Source organism: Vitis riparia, chromosome 3 (assembly GCF_004353265.1).
Source record: "Vitis riparia cultivar Riparia Gloire de Montpellier isolate 1030 chromosome 3, EGFV_Vit.rip_1.0, whole genome shotgun sequence".
Classification (NCBI taxonomy): domain Eukaryota; kingdom Viridiplantae; phylum Streptophyta; class Magnoliopsida; order Vitales; family Vitaceae; genus Vitis; species Vitis riparia.
In genome coordinates, this window is record NC_048433.1 from 17,565 (window position 1) to 31,243 (window position 13,679).

The 13,679-nt window shown below is 36.3% G+C and overlaps 1 pseudogene; it reads right to left on the minus strand.

Moving 5' to 3' along the window:
• Window positions 1–3,017: 3,017 nt before the first annotated feature.
• LOC117911535 lies at window positions 3,018–13,177 on the minus strand (annotated as a pseudogene).
• Window positions 13,178–13,679: the final 502 nt, after the last annotated feature.

Genomic DNA, 13,679 nt, shown 5'->3' on the forward strand with positions numbered 1-13,679 from the left:
GTCTCACTTGTATAATTCGGGCCTTGTTATTTTAATATAAGTATAATTATTTTATAACTTTTATATAATTTTATTATTTTATATTTTTATCTTATTTTCATCGGTTGTATTTTTACTGAACGGTTAAAATATTAATATATATCTTGAATGGTCCAGATTAAAACCGACTGTATATCCATCCCATGCAGCTATGCTTTATATTTGTTTCTTTTAAATAAAAAAAATAAAAAATGCAGGATGAGTTACATGGAATTGATGAGATCAGTAGTGACGGGGATGGGTCCCATGGATAATTGCCGTGGGTTTACCTTTCCCTCAAAGTCTAAGCTCCCTCTTGTCTTGCTATCAACTTTTTGTTTGTTATTATGATAGGATGGCATGGTACATTTTTTTTTCCTTCGAATTTTAGATGCATTGAGGGAAAATTAGGTCTGTAACTATTTCGGAGAATAATTTTTTTGTTATTGAAAGCAAAATATAGTTTTTTAAAAAAACAAAAAATAATTTTTTACCTTCAAAAAATATATTTGATTTATTTGTAATAGAAAATAATCTCTTTTAATTATTATGAATAAAAACAAAATTTAAGCGTTTTTAATTTTTTTTTCTTAATAGTGTCTTATGTTAGAATTGAAAAAATGGTGAATATTTTAGAAACTTTTTATATTATTAAATTAAGAAAACAGGTTTTTTATAATTAAGTTTCCAAACGGAATTTTATTTTAAAAAATCAATGACAATTTTTGAAAGCTATTTTTAAAAATATTACCAAATAACCCCTTGTATGTTTGGAATTAAATTACAAAATAAATGAATTTAATTAATGGTATTTGAAAAGAAACAAGTTGAACTTTAATCTTTGGTCTTGTTTGACACGGGAAGACATTGACATGGATATATATTTTTTATTATTATTGTAAACATATAACTTCAAGTATAAATGACTCAAATATAGATCATGATATGTAAAATCAAATTGTTAGCCCAAATAGTTCTCTAAATATGTTTTGATTATAACAAATTATAATTAATTTGTTAATGATGTAAAATCAAGTTAAGTTTCGAGTTTTAATAAACAAAATCAGATAAGAAATCAATAAAATGGATTTATAAAACAAGATTAAGGATGCATGAAAATCTCGGAACTCAACATAAGATGAATACTTTGGTATATATAGGACTTTTACTTAAACATACATTTCTTTCATACTTATTTTTAAGTCTTGAAGATCGATTGTTGTTTTAAAAACCTTAGGCAAAACTACTTAAAATTGGTTAATAAAAGAACTTAAAGATGTTGTATAAGTGTTAGCAAAAATTGGAATTGAAAGAGATAGATTTTAAAGTTAAAAACGGATAATCAATCGAAGATGGGTTGAATTGGCTTAACCAATTAAGGGAATCGATTGATTGATTGCTCTTTTCCAATTGAAGGGTGTAAAATATATTATCTATTCCAAAAGGGCTGCTCTTTCAATAAAAGGAATTGCTCTCTTAGTAGAAGGAACCGTTTTTTCGATATAAGGAAATCTTTTTCTAATCGAGTAACACCTATTCTTGGTCGAGGTTCAATCTAACCCTCGTCGATCACTTGCCACGTATTAAATGCACAACGACATTATTTTAAATATTTAGAGTGTTTTTTTTTTAATTCATTATCTAAAAAACATTAGATCATGTAACTTTTTTCACATTAAAAAAAACTCTTTTAATAAAAATAATAAATTTTATAAACAATTTTAAAAAATAAGTATTGCTTAAATAAATTTTAAAATTATAATAATCTATATTACATGAAAATCATACCTTCAAAACAAAAACTTGGTATTTATATTAAATTTTGATATGAAAGCTTGTCTTTGACATGTGATTTAATTCCATTCAATTTAATAGCCAGATGTAATTAAGCTTAAAAATTCACATGGATTTTATATAATAGGGAGTTTTGTTTTTTTCAAATATGTTCTATAATGCACGTTTTTATAATTTTTTTTTAACTAGAATTTCATCTATTTATTTGTTATCTAAAACGTGAATGGCATTGGGAACGAGGACAAATCACATTGATGGATAAGAATCATACACAAGAGATAGCTTTTTTTGGTAAATGTAGGCCCATTCCCTATGACAGTGATGACGATGATAGATTTCCAATAGTCGGGTCCCAAATCTTTTGTGTCATGCCCACAAACTATGCCATTGTCAGCACCTTGAATATTTTCAATTTATGTGTTTTTTGCCTAAAAGCCACAATCAACTATACCGACCTTCATTCATAGACTCCTCCGTCTTTGGGAAAATTTGATATTTTTATAGGTCCCTTATTTTTCATATTTATTCATAAATATTAAATAAGTTAAAATCCCTAAGTTTGTAATAAATTTAAATTGTATTTAATTTTTTCATTTTTTTAATAATAAATCGAATATAATCAAATATACATATATATTTTTAAATTTTTTCTTCCTTTAGAATTTTCTAGAAATCATTCAAAGACATCATTTTTTGATTCATGCTCTTGACAATTTATTGACAATGTTATCGAGTTGGATTTTCCATAGATTTGGTGAATCCTTCGGCCTAAAAAAAGTTATAATCATGTATTTTAATTAAAATAGATAAAAACAGGTCGGGATGTTGGTATTAAAAAAAATGTAAAAAAAATAAAAATTTAAATGTCTAATTTACTATAAATATATATAAAAAAAATGATTTTAATCTTTACTTAGAATAAGGAAAACACAACTTGAAAACACGCACAAATCAAATCATGAAAAAAAAACCATGGATTTAAAATTAAAAAATAAGTTCTAAAATTCAAACGGTTGAAAGATTACATGAGGCCGATGCCCACACAACCTAATGCAATTCAACAAACATGAATTGACAGGAAAGACAAAGAAAGCTGTCATTGAAATTTGTTAAAAAAAAACATTGAAAAGTGACACAAGACAAATAATGTATGAATAGTTAATTTAAGGTTTTGAATGGTTTAACAAATCCAAAACAGTGATGGATCACCATTCACCAAAGAAGGATAGAATTTCACTAGTAACTCGTTCAGCTTTCTCAATTTGGATGTGATGATGGCCACCAATCACAACAACCTCCATGTTAGGTACCAGTCCCTTGAATGCTTTTCCCTTTATTTAGTCCCCTCTCCCAAATGCTTCAAATCCCACGTCCTCGTCCCCAACAATAAATTTCGTTGGTGTAGTAATTTTTACTCCCTGCCATGCCCCTAGAAGCTCCCAATTCCTATAACAATCCCAAAAGTTAGGAAGCATGGGAAAAAGAGGAGAAAGAAAAACAAAAAGAAAGCTTCCGCCGTATTTGGCTCAGGCAACATCAAAGAAAAAATATATTTATATATATAAATATTTTGTATTTGGTTTTATTATAGAAGATATAAAGACAAAATAAGATAGAGTTCAAATTAATTAGAATTTTATTTATTTTTAAATTATTTAATTTGAAGATAAGTTATTAATTTTAAATTAATTTTTTATTTATTCTATTTTTTCTCTACATTTTTTTTTCACGTTTTCCTTCAATTATTTTCATGAACTTTTTTTTTCTTTTAAACCAAAACAATTTATCAATGTAATATTACTTTAATTTTTCTCCCATTTTCCTATATCATAGAGAATATTTTGAAAAAAGTACAATACAAATCATGTAATCCATGTATATAATATGAATCTGGTATACACAATCCATAACAAATGTATATAACATGAATATGGTATGCCCAATTCACAACAAATCCAACCCAAGGTCGATTTGTGAATTCCTAACCTATGTCAAGTTTGTGGGCAATTCAAATTCCCATATGTTTCTATGGGTTATTAAACAAAATAATTATTTTAGAATCTATAAAAATATATCTCAAAAACAAAATTCACTATTATTTTCTAAAAACATAAAATAAAAAGTGCATCTAGACACTTGACTATTCAAGACACTTTAATAATTTTGAAAAATTAATAAACTCATTAATCTAATATAATGAAAAACTAAGTCAGAGTGTTTGTTTATCTTTTCCATTTTTTAATATTTTAATGAAACATCATATCATATATCAAATAAATAATATGTAAGTTTGGATTTCTAAAGGTTGTACAAACCTTGATCAACTCCCACCAATCCTAATGTACATCACACCAACATGTTCTAAGAATCATTATTTGAGTGACCTAACTCGAACCCATAATCCTGATTTTGATATCAATTCTTATATCAACTTTGAGCATTTCGTCTAAAAAACAATTAATGGTCCCTAAAACCAAAGATAGACCACTAGTTTCCTTTAATTTATTTTATTAAAGTACATGGTCTAAAAACAACGTAAATGCAAGAACTTACATGTCCATGGCACGGTAGTAGTTCAAAGCCCTAGTAAATCCAGATTGTTGAAACTTACTGGCACTAAACTGAAGCTCCTTCTCAATAATCCATGGAGGTAATTCTGATGGGGTGTTGAGAAAATCAATGATCTCAACACCAAGAGGAGCACCAGAAGATCAGACACATTCACTAGTAAAAACTTTTTCAATATCGTCAAACAATCATACCTAGAAAATGACTTTTATGCTCTTCCTGGCTCCTGAATTAATGCACTACTAATTAAAGATGATATCAAGATATTACTGTTTCAATATGAAGTTATGAACATACCAACAACAACTGCTGATATAAATGTACTTGAAACTGAGTTATGTAGAAAATATCACTGTTAGCATCAAGCCAACTGGAGTCAGGTTCGTCTAGTTTCGCTAAAGTCAGACAAACTTTTTCCTTTATTTGTGCTTTTTGAGGAGTTTGTCTAGCTGCACTGGAGTCAAACAGAGTTCTTTCCTACACAAAAGGATGTCCGAACAGGTGGTCCGGGCACGCCTCTCCGAAGCTTAAGTCAGACAAGAGTAGTTTTAACTATTTTGTGGGAGATAGTGAGTGTATATGTGCCCATGTACCTTGTTCGTGTTTTTTGAGGGGTTTATATAAAGTTGATGGCGCCGCCACTATAGTGCTAACTATGCACTCCAGCCTTTCTTATAATGATGATTGTCCTTAGGGCAACTGGGCAATCATCTCAGATAAGGGCGACTGATAGGTGCCATTTGCTGACTTGCCAAAATCTCGGGCCATGTAGCTGACTATCCATTTAACCTATCAATGTATGGGTGTGGACCCCGCATTTCGATTGCTCGATGCGTTTCCCACTCGATGGCGAGCTCGATTTTCATTTTGAAAAATTGATTTTTATTTATTGTTTGAAAATGACTTGGAGTCGCCACTTATTTTTGTTTTATTTTTAAAAGGGTAAACAAAATAAGAAAGAAAAACCCTAAGTGTGACTCCTTATTTCGGAAAAGATGGTCTGCGAAAAACCGGATCGGGTTCAGGGGTCAGGTTACTTATCGGGAAGGTACAGTACAGACTGTAGCACCCCTCTAAGTCCTTAAAGTCGGGTCTCTACTAATAAAATGAAGCAATCATGGTATCTAATAAGGAAAACGATGAATACCCAAAACTATCATGCACATATGAGAATCAAAACACTCAACAAAGAACGATCGAAGTGAGAGTGGGGCATACCTTGGCGTCAAACGATCAATGCGCTATCAAGAGAGGTGGTTAGTGCACAATTAAAGAATAATTTCAAGCATGTCATAGAGCATAATAAAATCAATCATGCATGACAATTAAATCAATCAATCAATCAATCAATCAATTTATAAAAATCACTTATGTGGGACCCCACCAAAGCCCGTTTTATTTTAGCATGAATTAATTCCATAAATTCCATTATTCGAAATCACGAGACGAATTCTTGCTTATTTAAAAAACGTTTTAAAACGAAGGAGGTGTGAAAATTGTTTGCCAAAAGGAAAGATGGCAACAAAATTTTATTGGAAAAGAGATTTTAAGTGATCCTAAAAATTCTAAAGATGAAAATTTGAAGAATAAATAAATAAATAAATAAATAAAAATAAAAATAAAATTATTTGATAGAAATGGAATTTGAAAAAAACTACTTGAGAGCTAGAATTTGATGGATTATTTTAAAATCAACAAGGATAAAATAATAATGATAATAAAAGATAAAATAAATGAAATAAAGTAAAATAAAAGAGATGAAAATAAACATAGTAATAATAATAGGAAATAAATAAATAAGCAAAATGAAAAAGGCACGCCTTGAGGGGAATAGCAAGAGTTGATTTATTGAAATTAGACTTATTTAAAATCAAGAAATGATGAGAGATAAAGAATTAAAATCCAATAAGAATGAGATTTTTATGAAATTCATTTTGAAAGTATGCATGGGAATAGAGGAACGAGACACGTGGGTAGGAAATCCGGGTCCTTGGGCTCTCGGGTTCGTTGGATTCGAATGAGTCTATTATGGCGCATATGTGCCACTTAGCAGCAAGGCACGTGATGGCCTGCGTCTTGTTGATTTTCGTTGCACCCCAGAACAACTCCAACAGTCCTGTCACAACCGTGATGGAGCACAGAGCGAGATCACCGACGGTGAACATGTTGATGTCGGCGCGAGAGCGAGTGGTGCTTCTGATGTGCAGGTGCTCCTCCAACACCGACTCCACGTCTGATTCCGCCTGGAACACTCGAGCGAAATCTAGATGCATGATCCGGAGGTGACAGATGAGACGGAAGAGGACGCACACCAAGAAGAAGACTGATGTACGGTAGAGCACGTGGGAACTGCATCGGACTGGCTCCAGTTGAGGCTACAGTCCCAGCAGCCATAGCCATGGTTCGGCTGCAAGGCCATTAGGTCCGTCCACGCTCTCGAACCGGCATCCTCCATCCTTTCTCGAATAAGATTTCCTGCCCTTATAGACGCTGGACCCAAAAAGGTCCGCTCAAGATAGCCTTCAGCATCGCTTACCTTTCCAAATTCAGAGAGTCTTACCACTGCTTCTTCTTGTAAAACTTCAGGAAACAAAACACTATTCTTACCCTCTCATAGCCAGCTTACTTCCTCTATATCTAAAAAAATCCGATCCCCTTCTGTAACCTCCCAAACAATCCCCATTATCCAAGCCACCTTACTTCTCTCTCTAACAGAAACTTCCCCTTGAAGAATGTCTCTCAGCTTGTTTCCCTCTCTGTTCTCAAACTTGATTCTTCCCTCCAACAAAATTCCTCCCTCAAACTAAACTTCTCTTCCCAAAGCCCACATAATGAACAAGATCTAAGAATAGAAGCGGCCTCGACAATGAAGAATGTATGAAAACAGAGTATAGGTGAGGGAAAACATAACAGAGCAACTATAGCCTCACGTTTCATGTGATAGCTAGAACTAATACAGGTGGGGACGATTTGGAAATCTTCAATATAACAAGTTAAAACCAAACCATGTTCTAAGAGGATCCAACCACTTTCAGAAGAAAAGAAAATCAAACGCATGAGAGAGACAAAACAGAGCATCATATATGAATAAGCATACTAAGTCGAAACAACCCTGTGGCCCTTGACGTCCACGGCAAACAATCAAAGCTATGCTCATAAATCAGTAAAGAATGAGACAACATATTGAGAAACAAGAACGTACCTAGCTTGAGGGCTGTCTGGGAATTCCACGGGCAACCTTCTTCAACCTCTCTTTCTAGCAATCGAATACCACCCTCACTCTCAGAAGGAAAACTCTCTCACTTTGCAGCCTTCTCCTAAGCTCTAGGAATCTCCTCCGCTCCTCTCTGGAAAAAAACCCTCACTCTCACTGATCTGGATGTCCCCCCCAAAAATCTCTAACTGCCGCCCCAGGAATCTCCTCTCCCCCCCCTCAAAATATCTCCCTGTTGTTTTCTTTTAGCCAAAAGAAATCTCCCTCTAACAGAATCCTCTCATCTGGCTCAAAAAATCTCCTCTCCAGTCCCTCTCTGTTTTCTTTTTCCTCTCCCTCTCTCTACCGCCAATCCCACTACCAAAATATCTCTAACGGCAACACTAAAAACACCTCACCCTTGCTGCCCCTCTCCACTCTCCTGCAGCTTAACGGTTTTCAGCTTTTCTGCTGAATATATCTCCACATGTCAAGCTTCCATTGGCCATCAAAACCACTAACTTGATTCTTTACTAGTCAATCTGGAAGAGACACGTGGCTCCTTGAGAGCCTTCCACCTGCAAAGAAAAACTTACAGCAAATGTGATAAAAACATGAGCCCCTAAATGGGGGTTTACAATGGGATTGTGTGCAATAATTAATGAACATTGACTTTTGGGTGTAAATGGGGTCCCGTCCGCCGCTTAGGTGTTAGGTGTTTGGGCCGGCGCTCAAACGTCAAGTGCGATTGATCACGCATGCTAAAAATCTTGAAGACTTGACTGGACTGATTTTCCCATTTGAGAATTCAATGAGCCCAGGCCATCGATTCCGTTTGGCCTTGTGGGAGAAGAGAACCCTTTCATTTCTGGTGCCAGACGGAACTCATCTTTGTCTGGACGGAATGATCCCAGACGGGTATCATGTTTGTCTTAGACGACCAAGAGGTCTTGGGCTTGAAAGAGACATGTGGAGGGGAACCCCCCACAATGCCCCCTTAATCCGTCTACCTTTATTCAACCAAGTAGCTGACGGGTTGAGGCAGAACGGATTATCTGCTCTTCAGGTTTATTTGAGTGCTTTGGAACACGTGTTACTTGGAGTGGCAATGATGGGTAGCATCCATCAAGGCTGGCCGTCAGACGTCGCGCCTCTTCGGGAAGCGTTTCCAGGCGACTTGTCTCTTGGGGTACCTAGGTTTTTGGATATCTATAAATAGAGGGGCTCTACACCTTTTAGGTTACTTTTTTGGCATTTTTTTCGCTTTGGAGTTCTTCTTCTTGCTCTGTACCTTCGTTCTCGTTGCATCTGTCACCGGTAGCTCTTCGCCTTCGCCGTTGTCGTCCATTAGCTTGTTTCTAGCGAGTTCCATTCTTGTTAGAGAATGCTCATTCTTGACTCCGGTAAGCCTTCCACCATTCACCATTCTTTTTGTTTGTTATTTTTCTTTGAAACGCACCGGCGGTTGTTGGGTTAGACAAGAAATGGACGCCTTGGCGTCCAGATCCTAGGGTTTTTTTTTGTGTTTTTGCTTTGGAGAGGATGGTTGAACAGAGGGTCAGATTTAAGGCTTTTTAGGTTCCCCTTGCTGCTCCCACGTTGTTAGTGCATCCAACCATTGGTTTAGGTGTTTCATCCTGCTATCGTCGCGCTGGCACGATGGGGACGACCCTTCCTCCGTTCATAGGTTAAGAGACTTGCTCTACAAGTTTCGTTTAGACGATTCGTTTAGACTTGGACTTTTGGTCCGTCTAGGTTTCTTGTTGTACTGCTGAAGCACCGCTGAACGGGGAATGGGCCGAGTAATCGATCCTGATAACTGCGTTGTCTCGCGCAGGTTTCCACATAGCCTAGAACTACTTAGCATGACGACAAAATGAGGTGTTGCTTCCACCTGCGGAAGCGGTAGGCCTCAGAAAAGTGGCTGAAAAGACACTTAAGCCAAGAGCCTCAAATCAGAGCATCCAGTTAGTCTCCTATCCGAACGGGAATTTTGGGAAAGTTTCCACATACTAGACAATATCCCTATTCATCTAATAGACGATGATGCTTTATCCTCCACTGATCAGCCCAACAACGTGATGTATTTTACTAAGAAACAATTCGCTACGAGGCTCCGTCTATCCCTTCCCTCTTTCTTCAAGCAGTTCCTTCATTTTACACAAATCCCTCCAACATTTCTCCATCCAATTATTGTCCGGGTGCTGATGGGATATAGTATTTTAGACATGCTCTTCTAGTTGGATATTTCCTTGCTGAAAATCTTGTTCGTTTATCCTATCAAAATGAGTCAGAAAGAAAGGTTTAGTTTGTTTTCCCATATTCCTTCTCTCCAATTGGTGACCAGTCTTCTAGATTCAGGCAAAGGTCGGGCAAAGGGGCATGTCCTAGTCTCCGGTCCTTGGAGTGGTTCGTCCGAGGGACCAGACATAGTATTTTCTCCACAATGTTCGTTGGAGATTCCGAGTAGGATATGCTTTCATCACTTTCTTCGAATCTTGCAATTATTTCTTCCTTGTTGTGGATTTAATGTTGGTCATTCTGTTTGTGTGATACAAGTAAGGAAAGGTGGGGACGCCTTGTAAAGTGGGTGGAAAAGACTTCATTCACCCGACTCAACAAGCTATTCGAAATTGACGCATCTGAACGAAATCACAAAGTTCTTATGTCAAACAAAAACTTACTAGCGCTAATCGATGATCCCAATTCGTTCATCATTCCTGTATTATCTCGTGTGGCTCCTCCACCTTTGGTGCCTGGAGAACACTTTGTGCTGAAAGATTTTTCCTTCTACGAGGTTGCCCATTTGACATATTCTAAGGCACGCTAGGCTTGTTTAGAGGAGTTGGAGAGAAAACGTCAGGAAGGGACACTGAGGTAAGCTTCGATTGATGGTCGTTCGGTTTCCAATTCTACTGTTCGACCTCCAGTTCCACTCTCCGGCTTCCTATTGAAATGAGGAATGAACATGCTGCTCGGGCTGTCTGGAGAGTAAGGACTCCGCCTCCCACATTTTCATTTTCTCCATCAGCTTCATCATCCTCATCATCTTCGACTTCTAGTAGCAAGCTAGAAACAGGGGTTGACTGAGTAGTGCCCCCCCATTATTTGTGAAGAGGAGGAAGAAGAAAAATGTATGACTTCAAACTTGAGGGTTAAATTTCGTGAGAGACAGTGCAAACACCTGTTCAAATCCATTGATGTCAATCTTATCCCCTTCAAGAAAGCCTGTCTGAAACCTGCATGTTCAAAACTTGTTTCAGTTCCTCCACCGGTGCTAGTGCTTTCGACTATTGCTGTGGAGATCATTCCTAAGCTAGATGAGAAGTTGTCTTCTGCTTATGACACTGCTGAGGCGAATCCCTTCATTCACCAACAGAGAAACTCCAATACAAAACGTGAGAGTGCTATTTTTGGCTACTCAATGGATCCAGATCGAGATAAACAACGATTTCAATGGATTTTTTACAGCACGATTTTCGTATGGCACCTCGGACTCTGCCATTTCTCGCATTATGCCCATGCAAGACTACACGACTTTCGAAACAGTAGAAATGGTAAGTTGTTTCCCATTTTTTGCTCATTTTTCCTTAGCCTCTTGTTTCACAACTATTTTCCTACTGTTTCCTCAAGTGATAGCCAAAGTCTGAAACCTCATGCATCAGTGAGCTTAGATTTTCTTCTGGTTGGAAGCAGCCGAAACCATGATGGCATACCTGGCCCATAACATGGATGTGAGTGAGGACCTCCTCACCAGCTTAGAGGCATTGAAGAGTGAAGCCACTACTGCCCGGAAGATTCCCACAGATGGCGCCAATGTTAGTGTCAGGTCAACTGGAGTCAAGTCCGTCTAGTTTCGTTGAAGTTAGACAAACTTCTTCCATTCTTCATGCTTCTTGAGGAGTTCGTCTAGCTGCACTGGAGTCAAACAAACTTCATTCCTACACAAAAGGATGTCCAGACAGGTGGTCTGGGCACGCCCCTCTGAAGCTTAAGTCATACAAGAGTAACTTTAACTATTTTGTGGGAGATAGTGAGTGTATATGTGCATGTGTACCTTGTTCGTGTTTTTTGAGGGGTTTATATAGAGCTGATGTCGCGGCCACTATAGTGCTAACTATGCACTCTAACCTTTCTTGTAATAATGATTGGCCTTAGGCCAACTAGGCAATTATCTCAGATAAGGGCGACTAGCAGGTGCCATTTACCGACTTGCCAAAATCTCGGACCGTGCAGCTGACTGTCAATTTAGCATGTCAATGTTTGGAATTGTGTGCAAAAATTAATGAACATTGACTTTTAGGTGTAAATGGGGTCCCGTCTGCCACTTAGGTGTCAGGTGTTTGGGCCGACGCTCAGATGTCAGGTGCGATTGATAACGCATGTCAAAAATCTTGAGGACTTGATTGGATTGATTTTCCCGTCTGAGAGTTCAACAAGCCTAGACTGTCGATTCCGTTTGGCCTTGTGGGAGAAAGAAACCCTTTCACTTTTGGTGCTAGAAGAAACTCATCTTTGTTTGGACAGAATGATCCCAGACGGGTATCATGTTTGTCCTAGACAACCAAGAGGTCTTGGGCTTGAAAGAGACATGTGGAGGGGAACCCCTCACAGTGACCAAATACTTGGTTCATGAATTTGAGTGGTTTAAGCTCCGGTGAGCATGGCTTGAAGGAAACGTTGAGGTTAACCAGTGCCTTGACCCTATCTGGCCTCAAGAGACAAACGTGCCAGGCCACTTTTGTGCCCCAGTCATGCCCCACTACAAATGCATGCTCACCAACACTAGTATTCAACACCATGTTTCACTACAAAAATGAACTACTTTTATTTCTTGTTGGAATTTAAAAGAAGAATGCATGCATGTGAGCGGGTGGGCTGGTGGAACCCTTAAAAGTTGAGGGAATTTGATGTATAAGTGTAAGCCCTGCTTAGGGATGTCCTCGAGATGATTATCAAAAAGACAAATTGAGACTAATTCTTAGTTAAAAAAATAATTTTCAGAAAAAAAATAAAAATAATTTCTTCATTTGTGAAGTTACCATATACTTATATAATATATAAAATTTCTCCAGTATTATTTATATGTTTACGATTTCCAAAATATCTTAATCTTATTATAATCAATTAACCCTATAATTTATCTTATTTTTCAATTCACGACATTTTTAAAATCATCGTTTTTCTTTATTCGTGAGAAGTAAAAACGATTTTTTTAAAATGTTGCAGAAATACCAAAGCAATACTAATCAAGTTTTACCATGTGCTTGAGCTTCTAAGAAGATGATAGAAAAAGTTTTTCCAATATAGGAGGTGAAGTACCTTTTCTTCTCCGAGCTGGTCCAAAAGGCCAATTAGGTCTCCAACAAGGTGGAGTATGGTGTATGAAGCTAGATCAGGGGGAGAATCAAAGTCTCCATAGCCTCGCATATCGGGTGCGACGATGCGGTAGCCATGCTTGGCCAAGTGGGTCATCTGGTAAATCCATGAAGACCATAGCTTAGGGAAGCCATGAATGAGGAGAACAAGAGGTAGTTTTCCCAACTCAGCTACATGCATCCATATCCCATATGTACGGATTCTCCGATGGGTTATACCCTCCATACTCATGGTTTGATATTTTTTTTTTCCGAGTTTTGGGTCAAAATGGTCCATGCATTAAAAAAAATATTATATCTAACCACTTTATGAAACTTATGTTCAAACTAGCCTCTTTGATGCCACGCATGGACCATGTTATAAAAATATATATTTTTTTTCAAAATTTTAATTAAAGCCTCAATTGGCAACTGAAACTTCATTTTTGAATTAAAGCCGCAGTTGCCAATTGAGTTTTCAGTTTTTGAATTGAAGTCGCAGTTGTCAATTGAGACTTCATTTTGAACTAAAGCCTCAATTGCTAACTGAGACTTCAATTAATTTTTTTTTTAACTTTAAAATTTAATTAAAAATTATTAAATTATAGTTTATTGTTGAAATTAGAAATATATATTTTAATATTAAATTATTTATATTTAAGCTTAAGAATCTAGTATTACTTCAACAAATATAAATTGATAGCTAGAAGATCTTATAAATGAATATTTTATTTATTAATAAATTAATA